Here is a 26,009-nt window from a genome sequence, read left to right as displayed (position 1 = left end):
GAAAGCTGTACTCTCAAAGCTTTGAGAAGGGGTTTTATTTTTGTAACAGTCGGAGACTTGAATTTTCATTTGCTGCACAGGATTCCTTTGCTGAGGGATACCACTTGAGTGAATTTTTTCAGTTACTCAAAGTTAAATGAAAACATTTGAGAAAATGGTATCTGCGGATTTTCTTAGTTCAGTCAAAAGACTGATTTTCTAGTTCAAGGATGCTATTAAATTGAGAACACAGACATATTTAACTTCTACAAGTTAAACAGATACAGAATTTATTGCCATTTCACATTATACCCAAGCCTCGGGGGAGGACAGAGAGAGATATATGCATGCGTTTTGTGGGGTGACGATTAGGCACTGGATCTGCTTTTCTGTACTGGGAAGTAAAGAAGGTTCCTCCAGGCCTGTCAGCAAGGACAAGACCAGCATGTATATTCTAATACGTCAGGGTATCTGAGGGAGACACCCAGAAGAGCTCTTGCAGACTATCTGGAAGATACAAAACTGAAACTAGTACACTATAACTACATTGCAGTATTTGTCTTATAACTTAGAACCTATACATTTTAGCAAATTTATCAGACAATCTGGTAACCAAAGAAAGAAAACGCCATCTAGAGTTGCCAGATATAGTAAATAAAACATAGAAGAATCAGTTATACTTGAATTTTACATAAGCAACAATAGTTTTTTAGCATATTTCTAAAATATTGAATAGGGTATACTTATATGCTAAAAAAAAAAAAAAAACTTCATTATTTATCTGAATTTCAAATTTAACAACGTGTCCTGTACTGTACTTTTTGTTTTGGAAACCCAGCTTCATTATGTCTCTCCAAAAGGAATTTTCCATTAAGTGGATCAACTCAGTAAATAGATCTACTCAACACTTTTTAATCATTTTTCCCCTGACATTTTTAGTTTTGGAGTCAATTTCATTAGCTCTCTTTTTTCAGGAGTAGTCAAGTAACTCAATTATGGCCAACCAGACACATGAAATCTAGGAAAAGCTACCTTCTAGAATGAAAAGACAGTGCTTCTCAAGGAAAACACATTTTGATCTTTCATCCCCTGTCTTGTCTGTGACTCTAAAGCAATGGCTGTATGTGCAGCAGACTTTTCGTGACCACGAGGTGATGAAGCCGAAGAACAAATGTTTTTACATGTTGATGGAGAAATCCTGGGTCCCAGATGTGCAATGAGTCACCCTACTTGGACCACTAATCATCAGACTCCTTGTTATTAGACAGATACTAATGCCTATCATTTAAAGCTATTATATTTGGATGTTGTGTTCTCTGTAGATGACTGAGATCCTTATAAATACCTATTAGATCTCCTACCTATGTAGACTTTTTTAGTTTTATTTTTTAAAGACACATTTTCCTTTTTATTTTCTAATTATTTATTTACATATATTTTACATCATTGTTCATTCATTTTACAGTGTTTGCTTTCTTTTCTTAGGTGTAGTCCCCATTGAATTTCTACCACCAGTTCACCCATACACCATCACCATAGTCCCTTGTGCACTTCCCACCCTCGTTTTAAATAACTAAACAATCAAGTTTGGGGTTGAGAGAGTGGCATCATGGGTAAACTGATTTACTCTTCTAAAAATTCTCTGGGGCTGAGGACAGATGACAATAAAAGATAAACTGATATCCCCCAGAGATTCTTAGAAGACTATGTTTGAGCGTTTATAGTTAGAAGGGTTATACACAGGTTTTTTTTTTTTTTTGTGAGATACTTAGTGATATTGCAAGAAAAGGGGGTCAGAAAGAGTGGAGTTGCTTGCAAACCTTATGAAACTGGAGATCAACTGTGCTGCTTCTAGGTCAAGTGACAGATTGTAGACAGAACATTTGCAAAGAACACATTAGTCCTCTGGCATCTGGTGGTAGTTTGGAGAGTGTCCAGAGGCAGCATCTTTGGCATGACCACTGGTCTCCTCACACCATCAACAAGGGCAGAAGTGAGGCCATGTAGGGAGTAGTCAAAACCGCACTAGCTTCAGAACAAAAGAACCAACAACTTGCAGTGAGTAGGCGGACAGCTGGCTTGTGAGCACATGGGAAATGTCCCTTCAGAAACTCTCAGTAATCATTGTAGTGCATTTGAATGTGTCCTGAAGTTCAGTTATTACTCAAGTCGAGGAACCTGATCTATTGCATTTGGTATTATATGTTCATGGGTATTTTAGCACAGCCTTTTGGTGGGGCAATATTCCTGTTAACCTAAGATTTTTAGAATTTATTTATATTCTGCTAAAACTAAGCTGCATGTGTGATGTGTCTAAAGTTTTTCAAAAATGTTTCTAATGGTGTTATAATCATTGGATGGAATGTCTGTTCTCCTGTTTAGTTCATGTCCTGGTTATTACTTCCCTGAGTTTCTATAATAGTCTCCTATTGATCTTTACACTTCTCTCCTTAACCTCTTCAAATCCATGCTTTACTCTACTACCAGACCATGTTAGGTTCATATTTAAAAACCCTTCAGTTGTTCTCTTTTGCTATAAGATACTAATGAAGTAGTTTTCTTTCTTTCTTTTAGGTATTTATTTATTTATGTACACAAGAACTGGGGCACAGGCCAGAACTGCGGGGATGAGAGGATTCACCAGAGACAGAGTGGGGAACAGAACTGGTGGATTGACTGAAATATACTGCTGAGGGTAGCAACATGCAAGACAGAAGAGGTCTTCTGCGCCATGTGGGTCAGCTCCCTGATGGAGAGCTGACTCATGCTGCAGTGGCTACGGATATCTTCATAGTACTGCGACTAAACCCCTTGAACCACCAGGGAGGCCCTGAAGTATTTTCATATCAACAGTTTACTTTTGCCTATAAGATTATAGTTAAATACCTTCCACGATGTGTCCTCAGTTGCCTTTATGACCCAATCTTCCAACATTTCCCAAAGTGCCCCTTGTTCTACACTCCAGACATGTAATCCACTCCATCAGTACTTTTTGTCCTCTTTCTCATAGCACATTCTTCTCTTACTACATGGAATGTCGTTTTTCTTTTTGTCTACTTCACTTACTCCTACAGATTCTTCAAACACATTCCTAACATGATTTTCTTTATTAAGTCTTTTCTGGGACCCATCAGGGAGAATTAGCTATACCCAATGCTGTGCTCCCATCATAATTTGTGCACATCCTTATATTGAACTCATCACTTAGAATTATAATTATTTGATTGCATGTCTCTCCTATTATATCATGAGTTCCTCGAAGGCAACTAATCTGATTTTGACCTCTTTTTAAAATCAGCTTCTAAATAGTAGGTGTTTAATAATTCTTAATTATATAAATGAATGACTCATATTCTTTAAAATGAACTCCACATCATGTCCTGTTATTTCTACAGGCCAAGTATTTCTCAATTTAGTTGATTTCTCTCATCCCAATCACTACTACCATACATTAGAACTTTGCCAACTAATTCCAGGATTATTTCTATGGCCAGAGCTTTTGTCTTCTTTCCATCAGAAGCATTTTAAAAAGAGACATTATTTGAGCAGATTTGAGGTTTCGTAAAAATAAGCCTTGTGTTTATGTAGAAATTGGACCATGGCTGGTGAAGAAGAGAGAGAGCAAGCCAGCCTGATTTCCACACAGCTGCCAGGATCATTTCTCTAAAACCCACAGCTCTGCTCATATAACTTCTCTTTGTAAAATGCTTCTGATGGGAAATGAGGAGCTAATCATGTGCTTCAACATGTTTCTCCCCTAGTTGTTTGCTGTGGTTACTAAATTCACATAGAAAAGGAAAACTTAGTGTTGCAACTGGAACCCAGCATAAGGTTTTGGCTAATTACTTCATGGTTGGCATTTTCACTGAGTCAGTAGAGGTTATGACATAGCTTTCCCTTTTCTGTTGTCCCTACCCCTGCTCAACGCACCAGTGCAGGAAAACAGACTTTTTTTTTTGTCTTCAGGTACACTCAGAAAATACCCACATCCCAATTATTAATTTTTGAGTCCATAATCTCTTCAGCAATCAATCTTTCTCAAGGAGGAACAGCTTGCTGAACTGACCAGATCCAAATCAAGGCATCTGGTAGAAGACCTAGCGCACATGTCCTGGGAAATCTTGAGCCTAAAAACCAGTGGGTTTTCTTCAATTGAAGGGGATCCCCTGCCAAACTGATTCCACCTGGTACACTGGAACTAGAAGTTTTCTAGAACATATCTCCAGGTAGACCATCTGTCAATGGTAGACCATCTATCTGCCTCAACTAGGGAAACCATCCTACTCTTTTTTTCATTCATCACCAGAATTCCCTAGAAAGAGAATTGATCTTATTTGCTAGTGACCTGGCAGCAGCCAATTCTCAAAAAATTCTAAAAGTGGATCTACATTACATGGAAAACAAAGCATGCACTCTGCCAATGACATTGTTCATTATCACAAATGCAAGTACTATTTGATACTGCCTTTGTAACAAGCACTGGCCAAGTGCTTTATGAATTGAATCATCATAACTCAATGAGCTTGGTATTATTATTATCTTTCAGTTTACAAATGAGGAAATAGAGGTACGTTATTTAAAATAAAGAGCAGAATTTGAGGCAGTTAACCAAACAGATGTACAATGACACTGCTGGCAACTGTATGCCTAGGTTTTTAACTATGATCATACATTGAAGACTCACTGGGTCCACAATGGGAGTCAGGAACAAACAAGAGGGCAATGATCTGAGATCAGGTGTCTCTGCTGACAAGGTAATAGAGAAGATGGACGAGAACTTGAAATGTCTAGTGATATGTTCTTTTTGATTAGCTCCAGAATGCAACATGTGGGGTAAACCAAGAAACAGAAAGAAAACCTTATAGAACCATAAACATAAAATAAACTCCTCAGTGGAATAGGTGTGGACCCATTAGAACTACTGACCTTTAACTGCAACTAAGAAATTTTACCAGGGGGCAGAGTAAAAAGGAATGAACTTCAAGTTATGAGAAAAAAGGTATGATATAGATAATAGACAGATTAGAGCAAAACCAGAAAGGTTTGAACACAATTATTTCCCTGGACTGTGAAGTTTTAGATATAAAAACTCAATAATGCCAGTGTAGGATAAGTGAAAAAGTATCAGGCTTTTCTGCCCTCCTGCCATTAGGATAGATGATGGAACCCTGTTGTCCCAAATGCATGCCTGATGGCGGCCCCCTGGAGTAGGGTGTGGGCATATGTAGATGGGATTCACCACGAAAGTAACAGAAGCAGAGAAGCAGAAGAACAAATGGGAAAAGCAGAGAAGTGGGAGCAAAACTACGAGAGAAGCAGAGACCACCAGAGAATGCCAGAGAGCCCAGAGTGAAGACTTGCTAGGGGCTGGGAGGCCTACCGGCCTCCCAGGCCCCTGGCACCCCTGCCTGCTGTGTACCTGGTAAATCCCAATAAAAGCTTACAAAAGCCACCAAGGGCTCTAGGACTTACTCCTCCTTACCCTGTCTGCTCGGGTCATAGAAAACCTGCACTGTGCCCATTCCTGCCCCTACAGCCAGTCAATAATATTTTAAAAAAGCATATTTTAAAACATTTTCAAGGAAGTATTCCAGTTAAATGAAAATTTATCATGACAAAAATTTCAAGATAGAAGAAAACAAATTATTAGGAAGCTTGCTGATCAATGAATGAAACATTTTAAACACTGAAAAGATGTTGATATTGTGTATATGGTATAATATAATATTTATGAAAGAACTCTTGAAATAGAAAAACATAATGTAAGAAAAAAATGAGCATTACTATGCTTCTAAAAGTTTTAACAAACCTCTGTGCAACAAGAATATGAGTTTGCTAAATTCTTTTCTTACAGGAAGTGAAAATGTGGTTGGTTAATTCATAATATTAATAAATGCATATAAATTCAAATAAACTATTGAGTCACTTTTCTGCATATGCCATTTCCTCTGCCTCCTCTTGGCGCTCTGCATGGCCCATCTCTCTACTTCAGCTTGATTATATCTTAGGGGATCAAAAGCGTCTTTCCAAATCATCTCTGTAAAATAGTATTTCTCATGACGTTCTATCCCCTTCTCCTGTTTTATTTTTATAGCACTGCCACATGGGTCTGCTAATTCTAAGCAGCCTGTTCGGTCACCATTTTGTTACCTACAGTTCTAATTCCTAAGCAAGGTCAGAACTGCCTGGTCGGTTAGGTACAGGAGCCCAACGCTGCAAGGTGCCTTTCAAATCGATCAAGAGTACAAAGCTGGATCAGCTGGGAAGGCTCTGCATCATGAGGTATGACCCCAAATGCCCGGAGGCTGATCACCAATGCATAAAATGTACTCCCCACTTATATATCATGAGGTATGACTGAGAAAGCCCGGGGGGCTGAGGACCAATGTATAACAAGGGACCCCAGAAGCTGATCAGTGGAACACCTTTTTGATAAGATTGAAACTGTGGCTGGGGAACTATGGCTTGATCTCAATTAGAATACCGAGACATCAAGCAGATGAGAAGTGCCTGGAGAGGAGACTCACAATCTCTAATATAGATGTCAGCACATTTTCTAGTTACTTTCTTCCCCTTTTCTTTTTTCCCTACTTCATCTCACAACTGATGGTGGATAATTCTTCTACCAATAAAAAGGCCAGGATCTTGCTCTTGAGCAGCATCTTGCCTTAGGTAGCCTGCTCCACAACTCCTGTTTCTTTATCAGTGTGGTGTTGCCCATTGCAACACTGCCCTAATATATATATATGTAGGTACATATTTTCTTTCTTTACCAGTTTTCTCCAATAGAATAGAAAGAACCTGAAGACAGGAGTATCTTTGTTCACTGTTCTATTCCAATGCCAGGACAATGCCTCACACATATCAGACTCCCAGTAAATGTGAATGAACAGTATCCCGTTAATCAATAAGAACAAAATACCCCAATCTAAATATAAATGAACAAAGCCCATAAAAGCATAATACACATAAAATACAGAAGATAATTAAATTCACTAATAATCAAAAGCTTTAAGTTATACCAATAGAAAGATATTTTATGGGGTCTCCCTGGTGGCACAATGGGTTGAGTGCAGTGCTGTGAAGCTGTCCGCAACCTCTGCAGCATGGGTTTGATCCCCGGTCGGCCAGGGAGATGCCCATATGGCATGACAGACCTCTTCTGACTCGCTCGCTGCTCCCCTCAGCAGTGCTTTCAGCCCGTCTGCCTGTTCTGTTTCCCCCTCTGTCTCTAGTGAATTCTCTCACCCTCCCGCGCTTCTGGCCTGTACCCCAGTTCTTGTATAAATAAATGAATCTTTAAAAAAAGAGATATTTTATGTAAGTATGTAGCAACAATTTTAAAGATTAATAATATTCTTCATTAACAAAATATGGGGAGATGTGAAATACATTTTTAAAGTCAATTTTTATGTCTTACCATTATTTCTTTCATTCAGAAAATCCACTTGTATGAATTATTCCTACTGAAATAGTCAATTCTATAAATAGATTTAAAAATAAAAATTGCCACCTTTTTATAAAAAATGATGTTATGTGTATCCCATTTGGTATATAGAGGTAAAATATTGGCATTGTGTAGACTGGAATACATGGCTATAGCACAAGGAAAAAAAAAGAAAAATTTGCCTCTGATTATCTCTAGAAGGTCGCGCTCCATGCTGATTTGTTTTCTACTTTAGGAGTTTTTGAAATGCCTGAAATTTTGCAATAGTATATAACATTCTACAATTAGTAAGAAAATATAAAAGACACATTTACACTTTTTCAAAGGATTCGTGAACAGTTTTCACATCTCTAGTGCTTTCACCACAGAGGGTCTATTAGTCTTGTGTGTGTATTTTTTATACACTACTGAGTTCTGTATGCTGATGTCTCTTTCAGGTTGTTTCATCTGTGTTCAGAAGTGGGCTTACTCTACAGCTTTTCTTTTTTCTTGTACTGTGCTAGTCCAGTTTGAGTTAAGATAACTACACTTTCCTGATAAAATGAGCTCCTCTCCGATCATGCCCCATGCTGTGCTCGATGTATGATCTAATCGCTTGAACCCTTTCATAAAAAGTGCCATCTTTTTCATGCCTCTGCGCCTTTGTTCAGATCTTCCCTCTGCTGACTGGTCTTTTGCTGTCTTCCTTCCTTCAGAAGTGTCAAATTATCTTTTGAGACACAGGCTAAACGTTCTCTGCCATCTGACGTTTCCTCTAGCTCCCCCAGGAGAATTCATTTTGCTCTGATCTGAACTCATTTTCTAAATAACACTATCAGCTAATAGCATTTATCACATTGCAGTGTAATTATTTTTCTGTGTATTTGTCTCGCTGATATCTTTCCATGTCTAGCCCTGGGTACAGTATCTAGTTCATCATAGTTTCTCAATCTCAGTAGATATCATTCGAATAATGTAAAGATATCCAGGCCCACCTGAGAGATTATGAGTTAAAAGTAAAAGTTCACCATTTCCTTGCTCATCCCTTTGAATGATTATTTAATTTTCCAGACTGATAAGGTCAGCATTTACTATGTTATAACAAAAAGTGAGGTGGGGCTTAATGTCATCTCTCCTTAGCCCTCCCAGTTCATGAAACCCAGAGAGTCCCCTGTCCCTACTGAGACATGTTAAAATGTCTTTCATCTGTCAGTTCTTCCTTGTTTCATTCAATCTTGCTCTTCCTGGCTGTTTATTCTTCTGGTTGCCCTTTTCTCTAGGCGAGACCTTTTTTCAACTCTTGGTTTCCAGAGTCAGTCTCACTACGCATCTCTCAGTCTCTCAAAAGCAAGAGCTACTTGGAGCCAACCAAGAACCAATGAATATATAAATGCCAGTTAATATTGTGAAAATAGTCATATTCAGTGCAGGATCTGAACAAGATTTCAGCTCTTCCTACTGAATTGTTTGTTTCTTAACACTTTTGTTGATTTTTACTGGTGATACATTCAAAAAAATAATTTAATTGAGGTAACAATGGTTTACATTATTGTTCTTTAAGTGTCTATAGGATTAACCTTTCCATACCTCAAACAGTAAAGCAGGAGCTCTAGTCTGAACTGCAACTAAAATTTAAATGTATCTGGGAACTTCAGTAGTGCTTTTGTTAATTACTGCTTACTAAATGAGAATAAAGAGCGGTCTTGTTACTCATCTAAGGAAAGTTATAAGGGCTGTGAAAGAAAACATGAGGCCCGACCGAGTATTTTGGTTCGTACGGATTAACCTGCAATTTCACGGGGGCGAGGTTCCTTGGCAAAAGAAAATGCTTTTGTGTGGTGGATCTCTGTGAGACAGGAGGCAACGTGGAGGCTGCTTTGGACCTGGGACGCATACACAGAGCTCTGCACAGCAAGGACTCTGGGAAGCAAGCACTTTTTTGGCACCACTTGTGTTTGCACCATCACAAGCGCCAGGAATCAGCACCTTTGGCACAAACATCAGCATCAAACATGCAAACAAGTATCTAATTGGCTCCTTTGTACTTATCTTAAAATACTTTAATTTAAAAATTATACCGGCATATTAGGAAAATAATGGAAAACCTAGAAAAAATATAATAAAGAAACTAACAGTCTCTCATAATTCCACCACCCAGATAGAGTTACATACTTTCATTAGCTTTATTTTATATATGATTTTGTGTTTACATTTCTACTTATCATAGAACTACCTTTTCAAGATTGACTGTAACCTTATCTTCTCTACATAAAACTTACCCTGAGTGCCTCTCCACATCTACCCCAGGCAGAGTCATTATAACTCTCTTCCCCTATTGTTTAAAGTACATTCTCCTATCAAAAGAAATGGATAGTAAATTATCCAATCTACTTATTTATGTAATTCTTTTTCCTAATAATTGGAAGCATTTTCAATACAAGTACCTAGCCCAATGTCTGATACATATTAAACTTTTATTAGTTGAATAAATGCATGGATAAGTGATCATAATTATTTTAGCCACAGGGCAAATATCTCTGTAGATCTTATATTAATAGTTTGATGATATTCTATCATCTGGATGTAGCAAAATGAATTCACTATTTTCCATTTGTTAGAGTATTGTATCAAATTATTATTGTAAATAACATTACCAAGAGATATTTTGGTGTGCAAATGGACATCTTACTATTTTTTTCCTGATTGTACAATAGAAGAGGAGTTACTCAGTTAAAAGGAATAAATATAATCCATGAAGACATATTGTTTTCCATAAAGATTATATCATTTTGTACTCCCAGCACTTAAATGACCTTCAATTCCACTTCATCACTCCCCACATTAAGTTAGTAGTTTTTAGATGTACATGCAAGATGCTTTCCTTTATACATAGGCACATTAATCTTATAATACACCTATACACATTTATTTATGTTTTAATTATATGCACAAACATGGTAAGAAAATCATGTTTTAAATTTCATTTTTAGACTGCATTTTACAGTTACCAAATTTTAGAAACTAATGTTTATGTTCAAATCATAGCAATTTTGAAGCTGGCAGTATTAAGCAATGTCATATAAATATGTATATGCATGTGTGTATAAATCATACTACTAAGAATATTATTGAGCCCCTGATATGTACAAATACAACAATTGGGATTGACAAGCCAGAAAAAAAGCCAAACTATAATTCAACAATATATTGTATACGCATACAGATATTTTTATTTAAATATATATAGTAATCTAATCAACATGACATTTCTATCTTTCCTTATTCTCACCAGACTATCAAGCATATAAGACAACCACCCTGACCTCTATGTCTATTACATATTTAGCCCATTATGGCCATTTTGTAAGTGATTGTATTTAATTGATCTTGAGAGTTTTTGAAGCATATTTTCTCCCTGCTGTTTAAAGAATATTCTTTTTTTTCCCTTACTGTTTGATTGCCATGGTAGAAGTGTGGTACTTGGAAAAGCAAGCATTTTAATTTTATTTCATATTACTTTCGCTAGTGAAAATGAAACCATTTCAACATAACATTGGGCATTTAGTCTTTTTTCTTCAAAGCTGTGGATTGTCATTAACTGACAAAATATTCCGCTGCCAAGATCTTGCAAGTATTGTATTTGTTGTCTGATGCCAAACATCCTCTTTAAATGCTAATGAACAAAGTATGGCATGCATTCTGTTCTTGATAGATTATGCCTATACCTTCTGTGGTCAACAGAAGGGGAATTCCCGGCCCATATGATTTCCATTCTGGCTCACTCATCTCCTTAGTACTTACAAGCCAGTTAGCATTTAGATGTATTACTCAATCTTATTCTTACAATGAGTAGAACAGCCAGTGTTTAGATGCATCCACAAAATCCAAAGAAGAAATGCTCTGAAGCAACTTCCCTTTACTTATTCCCCCCACTGAGGCAAATACAATAAACATTCAATTGCACATCGAAACTTCCATTGTCTATGAGTAACCAAACTATAGAAAGCCTTGAACAAACTACCAATTACTGTAACCTTCCCTTCTCTGGTGTTCTGGAGTGATCCAAGAATTTCAAGATGATGGGTAGACATAGTTTAGTGAATGATTTTAGGGAAGGAAGGCCAAAAAGTGTGCAAAATGTGTGATGCAAAAGAAATCAGTAGACTTTTGCATTAGTCCAAACCTGTACAAAGATAATATGATGCTGATGCTAGAATTAGGAAAGGGTCTGGGGGCAGAATGTTCCAGATGCTTCAGAAACCAGACTATTTTGAATTTGAATCAGGGTTTTAGCCTGTATTGCTGTGCTGATATTACAATTAAACTTACTAAAATATATTCTGATTTATCACCTGTGAAATGCCTATAATGGCAGGATATAAGATTTAAAATTGTTTTATACATTGTATGCGATGATGCACTAAATCTTTTAACATAGTACCTGGAATGTGGTATATGTTCACTATCTATGTAGTATTTATTTTCTGTTGTAGTGTAATAAAATAACATATTTAGCAACTTGCAATTCACAGGTAATCTCACAGTTTTATACGGAAGTCTGGACAATGCTGAACAGGATTTCTGCTCAAGGTCTTAAAAGGTTCCAATCAGAGTGTCAGCCAGCTTGCATTGCCCTTTGGAGTTCAAGTTCTCATCCAAGCTCACTTGATTGTTGGCAGAATTCAGTCTTCACAGTTTAAGACTGAAACCCCCATTTTCTGGGTGACTGCAAGCAGGGGTCACTCACCTTCTAGAAGCCACTCATTGTTCCTTGCCAAGTGGCCACTCACAAGCCCTGTCATAGCATGGCAGCTTACCTCTCCCAGGCCAGTAGGTGAATATCTCTGTCCAGTATGATAAGACAGGATCTTATTAACATGATGTAATAAAGGGAATAACTCAGCACCTTTGACATATTTGATCAATTTGAAGAAAGCTGCAAGCTCTCTAACTCCATGTAGGAAAGGACGAGGGGAGTGGTAGAGGGAAGTGGGTGGCGGGAGGGAGGGCCATCCCCTTGGAGTTCCACCACAATATGCATGCAGCTCTTGTGTAAGCTGAATACTTCTTTAGTTACAAGACACAGAAATTCAAATTGAGGGGCCTTCCTGGTGGCACAAGGGGTTAAGTCACAGCACTGAGAAGCTATCTGCAAACAATGCAGCATGAGTTTGATCCCCAGCCACCCAGGGAGCGACCCACATGGCACAGCAGACCTCTCCTGTCTCATTCCCTGTTCCCCTCAGCAATGTACTTCAGTAGATCTGCCTGTTCTGTTCCCTACTCTGTCTCTGGTGAATCCTCTCATCTCCTCCCACACCTCTGGCCTATACCCCAGTTCTCATATGCATAAATAAATAAATCTTTAAAAAAAAAACCAACTTGAAATAGATTAAGCAAAGTAATATTTCTAAAGGGAGGATTCACTGTAAGTATTCTGGAATTCTTCAAGGATCCAAGAAAGGATTTCAGAAATCAGGGTAGTGTGGGTGACTTTAGAAACCTAAACAAGGGTAATAATATCTCTGAAGATATAATGTCTCAACATACAAAGAGACTCAGTTTCCTTACATGCTAGATTTGCCTCTTTCTTAGTATTATATGAATCCTCTCAAGCCTGCTTTAAGGCTCCCAAACTTGCATCTTCTCTGTGGCAGATGCAGAGCCTTTCCCACCATTTCCAGAAGAAACATGCTTGCAAAGGACTCCATTAGTGGTGGATCCTCAAAGACCAGTAACTTTGACAGGGTCAGTGGGATATCATGATTACTTAGCTAAAGCTGTGTGGCGTTCATGGGAGGAAATATATTAGTTCCCAGGAAAAAGGTAAAGTCTGGCAACAAAGTTAAGAAAATGAAAGCTTAATAGAATATCTTCGAATAAAATATTATGAATATTTTAGAGCATGAAGCTGAAAAAAAACCACACAGTAATCTTTCACATATCCATTTCCTAAATTCTGTAATTGTAAACATTTGCTTTGTTTGTTTTTGCCACCTACTATCAATCATTTCCTTATTTCATTTCAAATATGATAGTGAAAACAGCACACATCACTCTAACCATACCAGCATGGCTATCATCATTAATTAGAATTTGGTAGATTGAATTTGAAATTAAAGTTGAAAACATAAGCAGTCCACTGGATACACCTGAAAGGATAAACTTTAACAGATAATTATTTCTGATTTTATTTGACTATATTTTCCTAATCTGAATGACAAAAAATGATGGCATTTTATTAAATTGGATAGTTTGTTTAAATACAGCAAATATGTTCAAATAATATTAGGAACAAAGAGAAAAAATAATATAGTAAGCTCTTATTATACATTAAAATGCAAGTACACCCACTTGTTTAAGTTAGAACTCTTAGAGACCTATACTTCTCCCTCATTCTTAGAAGCCAATTGTTTGCTGGGCAGCCAGCTTCTTTCAGATTTCTATACACCCTCTCTAATCTCCTGCACTGTCTTCTTCCTTCCCACTCTATTGCTGTCTGACTCTCACTCTTTCTTGACTTCCTCTGGCAATAATCTCACAAATTTTCTGTCCTGGGTATCTCCTTTCCATAAAGTAATCATTATAATAACACCAATGTTATCTATCTAAAGATCTGGTTTATCCTCTCCTTAAAACTTGATAGTCCTGATATTTCTCTTTTGCCTGAATAAAACCCACTAGAGTATTTGTACCATGTACATTGTGACTGTTGATCTTGACTATTTCTTTTTTTAAAAAAGATTTATTTATTTATGCATACAACAACTGGGGTACAGGCCAGACGTATGGGGGGTGAGAGGATTCACCAGAGACAGAGAGGGGAACAGAATAGGCAGATTGACTGAAATACACTGGTATGGGGCTCAGTAAGCAAGTCAGGAGAGGTGTTCTGCGCCATGTGGGTCACTTCCCTGGCCGGATATTGAACTCATGATGCAGCGACTTCAGGTAGCTTCACAGTGCTGCATCTTAACCCCATGCACCACCAGGGAGGCCCTGATCTTGACTATTTCTAATAAATAAATTCCATAAAACATGTTATCACCAGATGATAATCTTCTATAAGTAAGAAATTATGGAACTTACTAAGATCCACATAGGGAATGAAAGTGTTTTTATAAAGTTCCTGTATATTTTTTATTCCCGAACTGATGGCAATATCAATTTATCAACAAATGACAATGGGATATGTACTCATGCTGGAATTCTATGCTTCCTTCCACATATATGGTAAATAGGCCTTTATGATATTATGGATAAGAAGAGATTTTTTTGGGTCTTTTTATTAGATTGAATTCCACACTAGAATGTCTTAATTGGAGTGCCTATTAAATTGTCACTATTCAATAGGATTACATTTTATTTAGGTACAAGTAAATGCATTAACTTCTAACCAAGTATTAAGCCTGCTTTGCAAATTTAAAAAACAAATTCAAAATTTCATACAGGATGAGAACTTGAACTAACACAGGCTTAATGATACATTATTATTTGTTTTTATGAAACAAATGTTTTCATTTTTTGATATTGTTGGTTTCATGAGTTTTGCATTTATAGGCTCATTTTTTAACAGTTAACCAAATCTACTAGTAGTCAAGATTATTTGTAATATATCATGTATAATTCTTAGAGCATTATGGTGGAAATTTTGTTCTTTTATAATGTCATTTAGATATTGGAGGTAAATTATTTAGATGTAATAAAAATGTTTATATGCCTCCAAAGGAACTGTTATTATAAGAGCTTTTCCATGACTCTAATTATCTATCTTTCCTAATACACTTTACAATGAAATCCAATTTTCATAATTTCAACAGAAAAAAACACAGCACTTTATTAGTGAAATTGAAATGCATTGTATGTTCACAAATGAGAGGGGGAAAAACTTATAAAATGCATGCATAATTTTTAAAAATCAATTGATATGGATTTCTCCGACAATCAAAGGTGTACTATGAATACTTTATTGTCTAAACTTGAAGGCATTACAACCACTGTTACCAAGGACGCATCATGTTGTCATGGAAACAACATGGGTTTTAAGTCAGAAAAATCTTGACCTTGTAACTATAGAATTCATAAACTTGAGTAAGTCATTTACCCCTCTGAACCTTCATCTATATTAAAAACTGAGTCAATCGTAGCTATTAGATAGGACTATTAAGAAGATTAAAAGTTCCAGTGTATCTAAAACACCTCACATATTCATAGCACATAGAAAGTCCACAAAAAAACAGTTCCCATCCCTTGGCTTCCTGTAAAGCAATCAATGAAAGAAGTAATTTGTATTTTAAAAGAACTAATGATTGAACTAATGGATCTGCCTTTGTCCCAATGCAAGATATAGAAGATTCAGAATATTGTGAATATGGAAGTCTAACATAGATTCTAGAATGTAGGTTGACCCCTAACATTTATAACAATGCTTTTGCTGGTATGACAGAGACATGGATTCCACAGCTACTAGTTAGATTTGAAAATTTGCAATGTTGCATTTCTTTCTTTCTTAGCTTTCTCAAATATAGTATTATAAAACAGAGATGTTGAGAATGAGAGATTTCTTGAGCTAAAAATTTAAATTTCATTTCTTTTCTCTCTTTTGTCAGAAGGGAGTTCTAGAAATTTTGACCAACTAAAATTATTTTTCTTAAAGAATGATAACAACTTATTTTCTTTTTTATGCTTTCAATAGGTTCCTTACTGCAATATGAATTATGTAATATATAGTGCTCTTCCTTATCTCACAAATTTCTTCCTTGTGCTCTTTAGTTTCCTTAGTTGAGTTCCTGATATCCTATGCTTTTCAAAATACCTCTACAGGAACCACAACAAACCTAATACTTTCAAGACAAGTATGCAAATTCTATGTATTTCTTCAATTAATTCCTCTCTTCAGTAGTGCTCCCCATGGCCCACTTGTTAAGTGTGGGTCAAGTATGATCTTTTCAAACACAAACTACTCCACACACCTTACATGTATATCAAGTGAGGCAAAATATTGGATGGTAATGAATGCATCTATAAGCATTATTTCTATAGCGAAAAAAAAGGTTAATTTGAAAGTCATTCCTTCATTCAAGATGAACAATTTTTTCTAGTCTTCTGACTATTTATAGAAAGACCTTTACATGTGCAAACTAATTAATAAATGGGATCAATTTCAAGGTATTTTTTCTGGTTCATCACCACTTAATCATTCAATTTAAAAAACATTTTAAAGGCCAAGTCTAAAATAGATTTGCACCCACGCCCCCAGTGTGAATTTTTCATTCTTTACAACATGCAGTAGGTACTGTATAATGACCTTTTCTCTGTTTGGAACAGGGATTAGAATAATACATTTGACCCTTTACAGTCACCTGGGAGAGATGTTAGTCTCCATGTTCAATAAACTGAAATATGTCTCAAGTGTCCCAAGGTTAAGGCCATGACTTTAAACTATTTAACACAGAGTATCATACTGATTCACTTAGACTCTCAGGCTTTTAAAAAAAATTTGGACTGAATTATATATATTTTTCAGAACAATTTCTTTTCTTCATCCAATTAAAGCAAATATTTTACATTGCAAATAAAGCAAGTTACCCTAGATGCATTGTGCATTATAATAAAATTTATAGCTGCATAAATAGCAGTGTAAACTTACAGAAAGACTAGTAATTATAGTGCCATTGATGGTCTTTGTTGCTTTAATTCTGAGGCAGCCAGAATGATTAAACTGAATCTTAATCGACTTCTCCATTAAAAATGCTGGCAGAGGAGCTCCTTTAACCTTTCCCATTGATTGAACACAACAATCACCATTCAATTATAATGCAAAAGGACATTTGTTATAATGTAGAAAAGATGCATGAGCCATTTCCTTTTACTCAAGACAATCAATGAGATGACTCCTACTTTTGCAAAGGTGAGAATGCTTTACCTGGAAGTCTGCTAAAGTCAAAACCAAAGGGAAACCTCCCCACTGTACAGAGGAGCACAAGCCTGTTGATGAAACTAATCTTGAACAAATTCATTAAGAAGAAATGTATGTTCTATTACTATTTACAATAGCCACATCTATCCTTGATATATTGTTTTTCATCCTACGGCTTCAAAGTACTTAAATTACCGTGATCAAGGGTTTAATGATGAATTAATGAGGGTGGTTACTGGGCCTTTTATATGTGTTCTCAGTCCATGCTTAGCAATACAAATCAAGGCAATATGGGTAATTGGAGTAACAGAATTTTAGACTAGAAAGGAGCCTTCAAAATTAATTGATTTACTTAAGGTCAGAGAGCTAATTGTAACCAACTTTGCACCAGGATCTAGACCAGTCAATTGCCCATTCAACACTTGCTGCATTTGTCACTTTTGAAGTGTATTTCATTTTTAGTTACACTTTTTACCTCATTCCACGTTTCTATGGAATGCTTACGTCATGTACTTAGGTCATGTAAACTACTACGTAACTTATTATGTTACATGGTAAGCTGTAAATATAGCTGTATTGTTCCATATACATAGTGATGGTCCATTAAAGATAGCCAAATGTTCTTTGCTTTCCTCCTGTTTGGGAAGAGAAGAAATCTTCCTTCTACTCCTTTGATTCTTCCTAGGCTGCAAGTGATCAATTAATATGAAATAGGTTTGCAGGAGAAAAAAACAAATTTAATGGTATATGTGGGGGGAATCTACATAGGCATAGATTTCAAACACAAAAGGACAAAATAGAGTTGTATATCTGAGCTAAGGCATGGGATAAGGACCTAGAGATTCAGGGAGAGAGGAGAGAGATTAGAATACTCATATTAGCAGGAGTGACTCATATGATGAAGACCACATGCTCTGTAATTAAAAGTTTGCCTTGCCATTGAGATAGGTTTCTCTGATAGAAAGCTTATTTCTGAGTAAAAGCAAAACTTAATTCTGGACAACACATCCAACTTTCATTACTCTAGGGAGATAAGGGAGTAAAGTATCTCTTGAGCCTGTAGGTTCTCTATTGACAATTCAAAATCATTCATAGGCCAGAGTGACACATTTTGGGAAGCCCTACTCTTCACTCTCATTGAGAGGTTGAGTGCAATTCTATAGAGGAACAAAATCTGCCATTCCAAAATATGATTTTTGGCCTTGGATTTATTTAATGAGAGGGGTCCTAAAGGCTGAATGGAAGTTGCTTTTGATATTTTTAGGTAATTTCCTCTTTTAAGGGATTTTCCCTGGAAGACCTAATTTCCTCATAAATTTCCAATGGGGATAACAGAACTTAAGTTTGCCTACCTTTGCTTCCCCAATGAGTATCATCCCCTCCCCCCCCACAACCTCTCTTCTTTTAGCTAAGCTAAAGCCATATGGGCAAGTTAGTCATGTTGGGTCTCTCCCAAGTATACAGGAGGTATACATGTCATTATTAAACTTCTTTTTGCCTCTTTTCTATTTTCTTATTCTGTCTGATGCCTGTTTATTTATCAGCCTAGAAGAATCCAGATGATCCTTTGCCCCAGCAACTCCCCTCCTCTTTGCATCTAGGATAACACAATGACTTGACCAATGAAATGTGTAACAATAACATTCTGGGACTCAGATGTGATGTTATATGACATACTTCAATTTTTGCTCATGTTGGAACCTGTGCTCTGGGGGAGGCTAACTGCATCATAAGAAATAAGATCACTTAGAGACCACCAAGTTATAAGAAAGCTTAGATCACCACATGGAGAGGCTGTGTGTAAGAGAACTGTGAGTCTCCCTGATCTAACCCCATGATTTCCTGAATGAATTTACATGGGGGGAATTGTAAGAGAGTGGAGCCATCTGTAAGTTTTATGGCTCGACCCCATGACTTCTTGAACAAGAGAGGGACATTGGGAACCAAGGGGAGAAAAAACCTCAGGGAAGACTTTAGAAGTCAGAGTCTGCAGGTGACAATGGAGCGTCCCACTTCTGAGAGGAGCCTCCTGCTTCTGCTTCTGCATGCCATCTACTTCTGTTTCTGCTCCCACTTTGGTTTGGCTGTTCCTCTGAGGTTGTGAGCTTCTGTTAATGCTCAGGTCCTGTATACACCTTTTAAGCTGGGTCTGCTTGAGGCACTTTTACAATTTCAGTGCCTTTTTAGACTGTATCTCCATGCAGTGAGTGGGTGCCATTTTCTCCACTCTCACTTATAGTCACCTTCAACTACAATTTCCAGCATATTATGCTGAATGGGGGACAATTAAAAAGGAGCAAGGTGGAGAGAGAGAGAGAGAGAGAGAAAGAGAGAGAAAAAAATAGAGGTGGAATGAAGGTGATAGCAGAGGGTAGATATGCAGAGGAGAGTGGGTGAGAGACTTGGGATGCTGCTCCTTGTCAGCAGAGACAATGCAGTTGTTATCTTGACCTCATCGTTGATTTTGAATTTCATTTCTCTCCTGTCCAAGCTCTCTGTGACCTGCCTAACTTTTTTCTTGTAGTTCTCCACCAGAAGATGCCTTGTGCAAGTTTTCAGGTCTCAGATACCCTACTTTGGCCAGAAACTTTTGGCCAGGCATTTACACATGAGGGGATGGGTAGTTTCTGGAGTTTTATGAAGAATATCTTTTCTTCCTCCTCTCTCTCTCTCCCTCTCTCTCATGTGTATACACACACACACACACACACACACACACATATAAAAGATGGTGTCTGAAATCATATGGGCAAGTTTCTCAGTCATGCTGAGTCTTGCTCATGTATACTGGAGGAGTATATATTTTAATAAACTTTCTTTTGACTCTCTCTGATCATTCTCTCTGATGCTTATTTGATTATTTGTCATCCTAGAAGAACCCAGAAGGGCATGGTATAATTTCCATTTCACCCTAACTGAGATATTCTTTGAAATGTAAACATCAAGAAATACTGCATCCTGTGATATTGTCATTTATCAGAAAAACATGTATCTGGTCTTTAAGATGACCAAAATTTATTTCTCATACATATGGCCTTTGTCCAAGATTCCTGTTTCACAACTTTGAAAACCCTTAGAATTTCCTAAGTGAAAAAAATAATACTGTCCTATGTTATGTTAATGAGATGGCTTTTGGAAAATTCTGAGGAGGGCTCTTTGCCAGAGAAACCTTCCCTGTGATTAGAGGTTTGGAATTTTTAGTCCCACTACCACCACCAGGGAGAAGAGTGGAGGTGGAATTTTGATCAAATACTGACGGCCAATGATTTAATAAATCATACATATATAATGAGGCCTCCATGAAACTCAAAGGACAGGATTCAGAGAGGTTTAGAGTTGGTGATCACAAGGAGGCAAGAGAGTAGTATGACTAGAGAAGGCTTCCATTTGACTGTTTCTGACTTAAAGCCTTTGATAATAACCCATGATCTAGTATGGCTGTGAGTCAATCTAGCAAATCAATCAACCCCGAGAAAGGTCCTGAGAACATGATTTATAGCCAGAAGTGTATGTAACAACCTGGGCTTGTTACTGGTGTCTGTAGGGGTAGAGGGACCATAATCTTGCAGGACTAAGACTTTAACCTGTAGAACCTAATGGTATCTTACGTAGACAGGGTCAGGTTTCAGTTGCATTATGGGATATCAGGCTGGTGTGTGGAAAACCACCCCACACATTGAAAATTAGTACCCAAATCCATTTACATTCTCATATATTCCAGTATCTGTGGAAGGGTAATTGCCTAATTTAGCAAACTGCCCAGTCTTCTCTATAACATTGTTTCACTAGCTCACCCAGCACTTAAAACTTCCCTATCTCTCATTTCAGTGGAGTTGAGTTCAGTTTCTCTCCCCTGTTGCAATAGAGTTCAATAAAATCTTCCTTGTCCATTTACCTCTGGCTTGTGCAATTTTTCTTTGACACAGCCAGCTCAATCATTTTCTCCTTGCTATCTGAGGTTTTAGTCATCAAAGATTAGGTAGGAATGTATCGCTCCTGTAGTATCCTCTCCTAATTGTTCTGATCCACAAAATCAGGTGCATGATAAAGTGAGTGTTATGTTATGCCACTATATTTTGATAAAGTTTGTTATGTAGAAATGTATTACTGGATACTCTAGATGGATGGATGAATGGATGGATGACAGATGTTCATGAACATATATATAACACATTTATAATTTATATAGTTATGCATTATATAATGTATGCTCTCCAATGAAGTTCATGACCCTCGTTTCTAACTACATTCAATGGAGCTAAATGTATAACGTTCATGGTACCATAATACTTTGCAGCATGCACTAGGGGTTGAGTGCATTTCATTACTTGGGGGAACATGTATGGCTCTTCATTTTAAGTAGCTTGAATATGTGTCTAACCACTAACACTTAAAGATTATTAGAAGCATAATAATTTCATGTGCTTTTAAGCAACTATTTATATGTAGCCAACCCCATATCCCCAGATTGCCTATTTTAAAATGCAGCTTGAATATACAACTGATAGCAATTATGATGTTTTTAAATTAAATAAGTTATAGTCTATTGAAATAATTATAGAACATGAAGACCTAAAGTAAACAAAACAAAACAATCTTTTCTCTGCAAAAGAACTGAATTTCAAACAGTATCCTTCCAAATTAAAGGCAACCAAGTTTCAAATTCTAAATTCAAACAGTTAACATTTTTTTAAACACTAACAAAACTTCCAAGGAAATCATAAATTCCAAACTAACATGGACATTTTTGTGAAAAGAAAATCTCTTCCTGTTGGAGTCAAACCCAAATATTACTTAATACAAACACACACACACATACACTTACACACATATATATGCACACATATGTGTGCATATGTGTGTATATATGTGTGTATATGTGTGTATATATGTGTGTTTATATATGTGTGTATATATATATGCAATATTAGAAATTTTCTAGGTCATAAAATAAAAAACTGTAGTTTTAATCTATTTTCTGAAAACATGTTTGCTATAAGATACACATATTCCACATATCTCTTTTGGAGACCAGGTATCACAAAAAGAATACCCCAAATCCTGCAATCATGGCAGGGGGTGCAGTTCCAAAATGGTTGGGAATTTTTAGTTGGGTGTTTGCAGAAGGAATATTTTAGCTGGAACACACTGAACACATTCTGTACTTGATCAGACTCAGGGTGGCTCAAGGCAGGCTCTGGGCACAGAGGTTTCATGGCAATTCTCTACATTGTGTAGGAGTGAACTGATAAATTTCTTTTCTGTGGGATGAAAGATTTGCCCCCAAGCTTAGGAAACAGAGCAAGCTTTGTCTGGTGTAATAGTTTTTGATTATATCACTTGTGGATTAGAAAACTTTGATGGGTGATTGCCTCAACAATTAAAGCCCTTCCAAAGTCAACTTATTTGCACTGCTTTCCAGTAATGATGGCTATAAAGGTATAGACAGGCTATTTAGTTGTAGTGCTGTGCCTTGAACTCCTATTACTATTATCTTCCTATTACTTAGCTTTATAGTATTTCCTAGAATTTATACAGGTGGTTATTGCCAAGCTACCATGTGCCTTTCTTTTTATTGTTAGAATGACAGGTGTAATAGTAGATAAAATTTAGATTAGGCTTTAAGTTTTTATTTCTAGGTAAAAAGTTTTAAGACTATATTGGAATCTCTTTCTCTGAAGGGCTTTGTCTAGGTTAACTCTTTCCTGAGGGAGTTTGAGTGACTCAGAGAAGAGGTATTTCATCATTTTCAACAGGCACATAAAAATAAATTTCTGCCAGACAAAAGACAGAGTGTTCTTTGGACTCTAAGTGACTAACCTGGTCACCAGATAGCTAGTCTTCAAGTTTCAGAATCTGACATCTAGCACTTACTGATAACTTTAAGATACATATTTTAGAAATTACATATGTATCAATGTATTATTTTTGTATTTTGTTTTGGTTAATAATGTCATTTTCCCTGAATTCAATTGTCCTTAAAGTAGGTCTAATTTCTTGATTTATTAGGTATATTTGGAAGGACATTAACTAAGCTACTTCATGCATTCATTTATTAAACTAACATTTATTATGTCAGAAAGGGCTAGGTCTGAGAATAGTCATGAATCACCTGTTAAAAGAATGTTGGGTATAGAGAGGAAAAAATAAAAACCTATTCCTGAGATTAGAAGGGTTTCTTTGGGACAGTAACTTAGGAATAGAGCAGGGATTCATGAGAATGAAAAGTAGGAATCTGCTACTTGAGCTGCCAGATTGGAGGAGGGAAGTAATCCATTAGAGGATGATGATAAAAAGAAAATCCAGTAAAATCCTATTTAAAAAAAATGAATTTAGAAGATTTACATATTTTTTCTGTCTACAGAACAATGTATTCATGGGAATCAGGCTTTTCTTGAAAATTTTAAATAACTTGTCATAAGTCCATCTGAGCTTTTTCAGAGACACAGAGAGCACTTGTGCTTATACACCCACCATCTACTGCATTCTGGGCCAGTGCCAGAAAAGCACCAGAATTAGAGCCAACCTGGCGAAAGAGTACTCACATTTTTGATTACACACACTCTGTCCCCCCTGGCATATTAGGAACAGGGGCATGAAGTAGGCCATGGAGAAAGCTTTGACAGATCCTCTCCTGCCTGCCCAGCATTTGGGTGACCAGGGAGTCCAGCCCCGCTCATGGCTTAATCAGATATCTGAGATTCTAACCTTGTGTTCGTGCTATAGGAAGGGACACATCATCAGCATGGGTCACAACTCAGTGCATCATTGCAAGGAGTTACTCTGCCAGTGTTGATAAGGATAAGGACTGGATCATAAGCCTTTTCTGTTCATTGGTTGGGTTTAATTGCCACAACCACTCCTCAATTAAGTTCCATTTTCTGAGTCAGCCCTCAACCATTCATTATTGGACAGCTTAACATGATCTCTCGTATTAACTGAAAAGACCTCTGAGATCAAAAATGCAAGACTATGTTAAAGAGGAATTTTAATATAGAATTTCACAAAGCTCTCTCGTTAACATGAGGAACAATTTATTTTTTACTTGTTACATTACAATACAACATTATATAAATTTCAAGTGTGTGTCATTATAAATCAATGCCTGTATGCATATACTATATTAAATTTACCACTTAACATCCAACTCTATCCTTTATCATAAAATTGACTTTTGGCATTTTTTAAAGAGGAAAGCATAATAAAGAGAAAAACTCCCAAGGACACTGACCATCCCTCTTTTGTGGAAATCTCTTATAAACAGTTTCACGTAGACATAATTTGGGAAATGCCACTTTTTACCTCTCAAATGATGATATCTATATTTGTATTTAGGACTTTACTAGTCTTGATCATTTAAATATGTGGCCATCATATTGTATTTAAACATTTACACCTCATACTCAGATTTTCTGATATTATCATTACTACTTTATTTTTATGGATATTTGCCTCGTCTAATTGGTTTGTGCTTTTCTTCTTAATCATGATGAGTCAATGGTTGTGAGGTAACTTCTAATGGTAGATTTTTAGTTTTCAACATAAAAGATATTTTCTATATTTTAATGAAACTTTGTATATTGAGACAGCTGTAATTTCACAAGCAGACATCTCTCACATACACTTTAGCCAGTTTCCCCCAATGCTAACATCATTCAAAATTGTAATAAAATAACACAACAGGATATTGACATTGAGACAGTCAAGACAGAACATTTCCATCACCACACAAGGGGGAAGTGAGTGGGGCCATAGAAGGCAACTGATTACATCTGCCATGTATTCTGCGTTATAACTATCTTTTAAAAATTTGGTGTCTACATAGTTTCAAGTTTCCAGCTCTGTTGTAGAAGATATCTCAAACAACTATTCAACCTGTCAAGTTTTGTGAAACTCCTTGCAAGTTTTTACATATCTTGACTGATTATAAATTGATCCTCAATTTTTTCTGTATTAATGCCCTTTGTTACATAACTTTAAATGTAATTCTTTGGTGCCCTATCTTCAGAATCTGGGCAAGACTACGCCAGTTGGCCAATAGAATGAGACAGAAATAAACATGTAAGAGTTCTGAACCCAGGCTCAAAAGTCCTTATGTGTTTCCGCTTCTCCTTCTGAGTTCTGCTGTTGTCATCATAATAACATGCTCTAGCTGACCTGATGAAGGTTAGAACATTCAACAGAGCAGCGTTGAATGACTCCAAGTCCCTAAGTCAAGGTCAGCCTAGATATGTCAATAGACACTGGATCCCCAAAAAACTAAGAAACTCTGAAAACCCAGCAAAACCAGGGGAAGGACGATGACCTGGTTGGGGCCTCATCCTAGCACTTACAGGGCACAACACAAAAATAAACACTTGGGAGAAACAATAAGAGGGTTAACTAACAGAAAGTGAGAAAAGGAAGAGCTGAGAGAGAGAGAGAGAAAGAGAGAGAGAGAGAGAGAGAGAGAGAGAGAGAGAGAGAGAGAGAGAGAGAGAGAGAGAGAGAGCTCATCCTATCCTAGATAGTGTCCATGTTACAAAGTCCAAGCCCAAAGCCTGCGATGGAAGATTACTGTTGGTTGCCCAGCATGGGAAGCAGAAGCTGGCATGAAGATGGGGCAGGGTGTGGGGGAGTGGGAGTAAGGGGACATGGTGGCACCCAGGAGGCTGGCTAAAGAGGAGACCAGAAAGGTGCAGGGTC

The sequence above is a fragment of the Talpa occidentalis genome, unplaced genomic scaffold (genome assembly GCF_014898055.3).
Source record: "Talpa occidentalis isolate TD23 unplaced genomic scaffold, MPIMG_talOcc4v2.1 talOcc4.5, whole genome shotgun sequence".
Classification (NCBI taxonomy): domain Eukaryota; kingdom Metazoa; phylum Chordata; class Mammalia; order Eulipotyphla; family Talpidae; genus Talpa; species Talpa occidentalis.
This window is presented reverse-complemented; position numbering follows the sequence as displayed.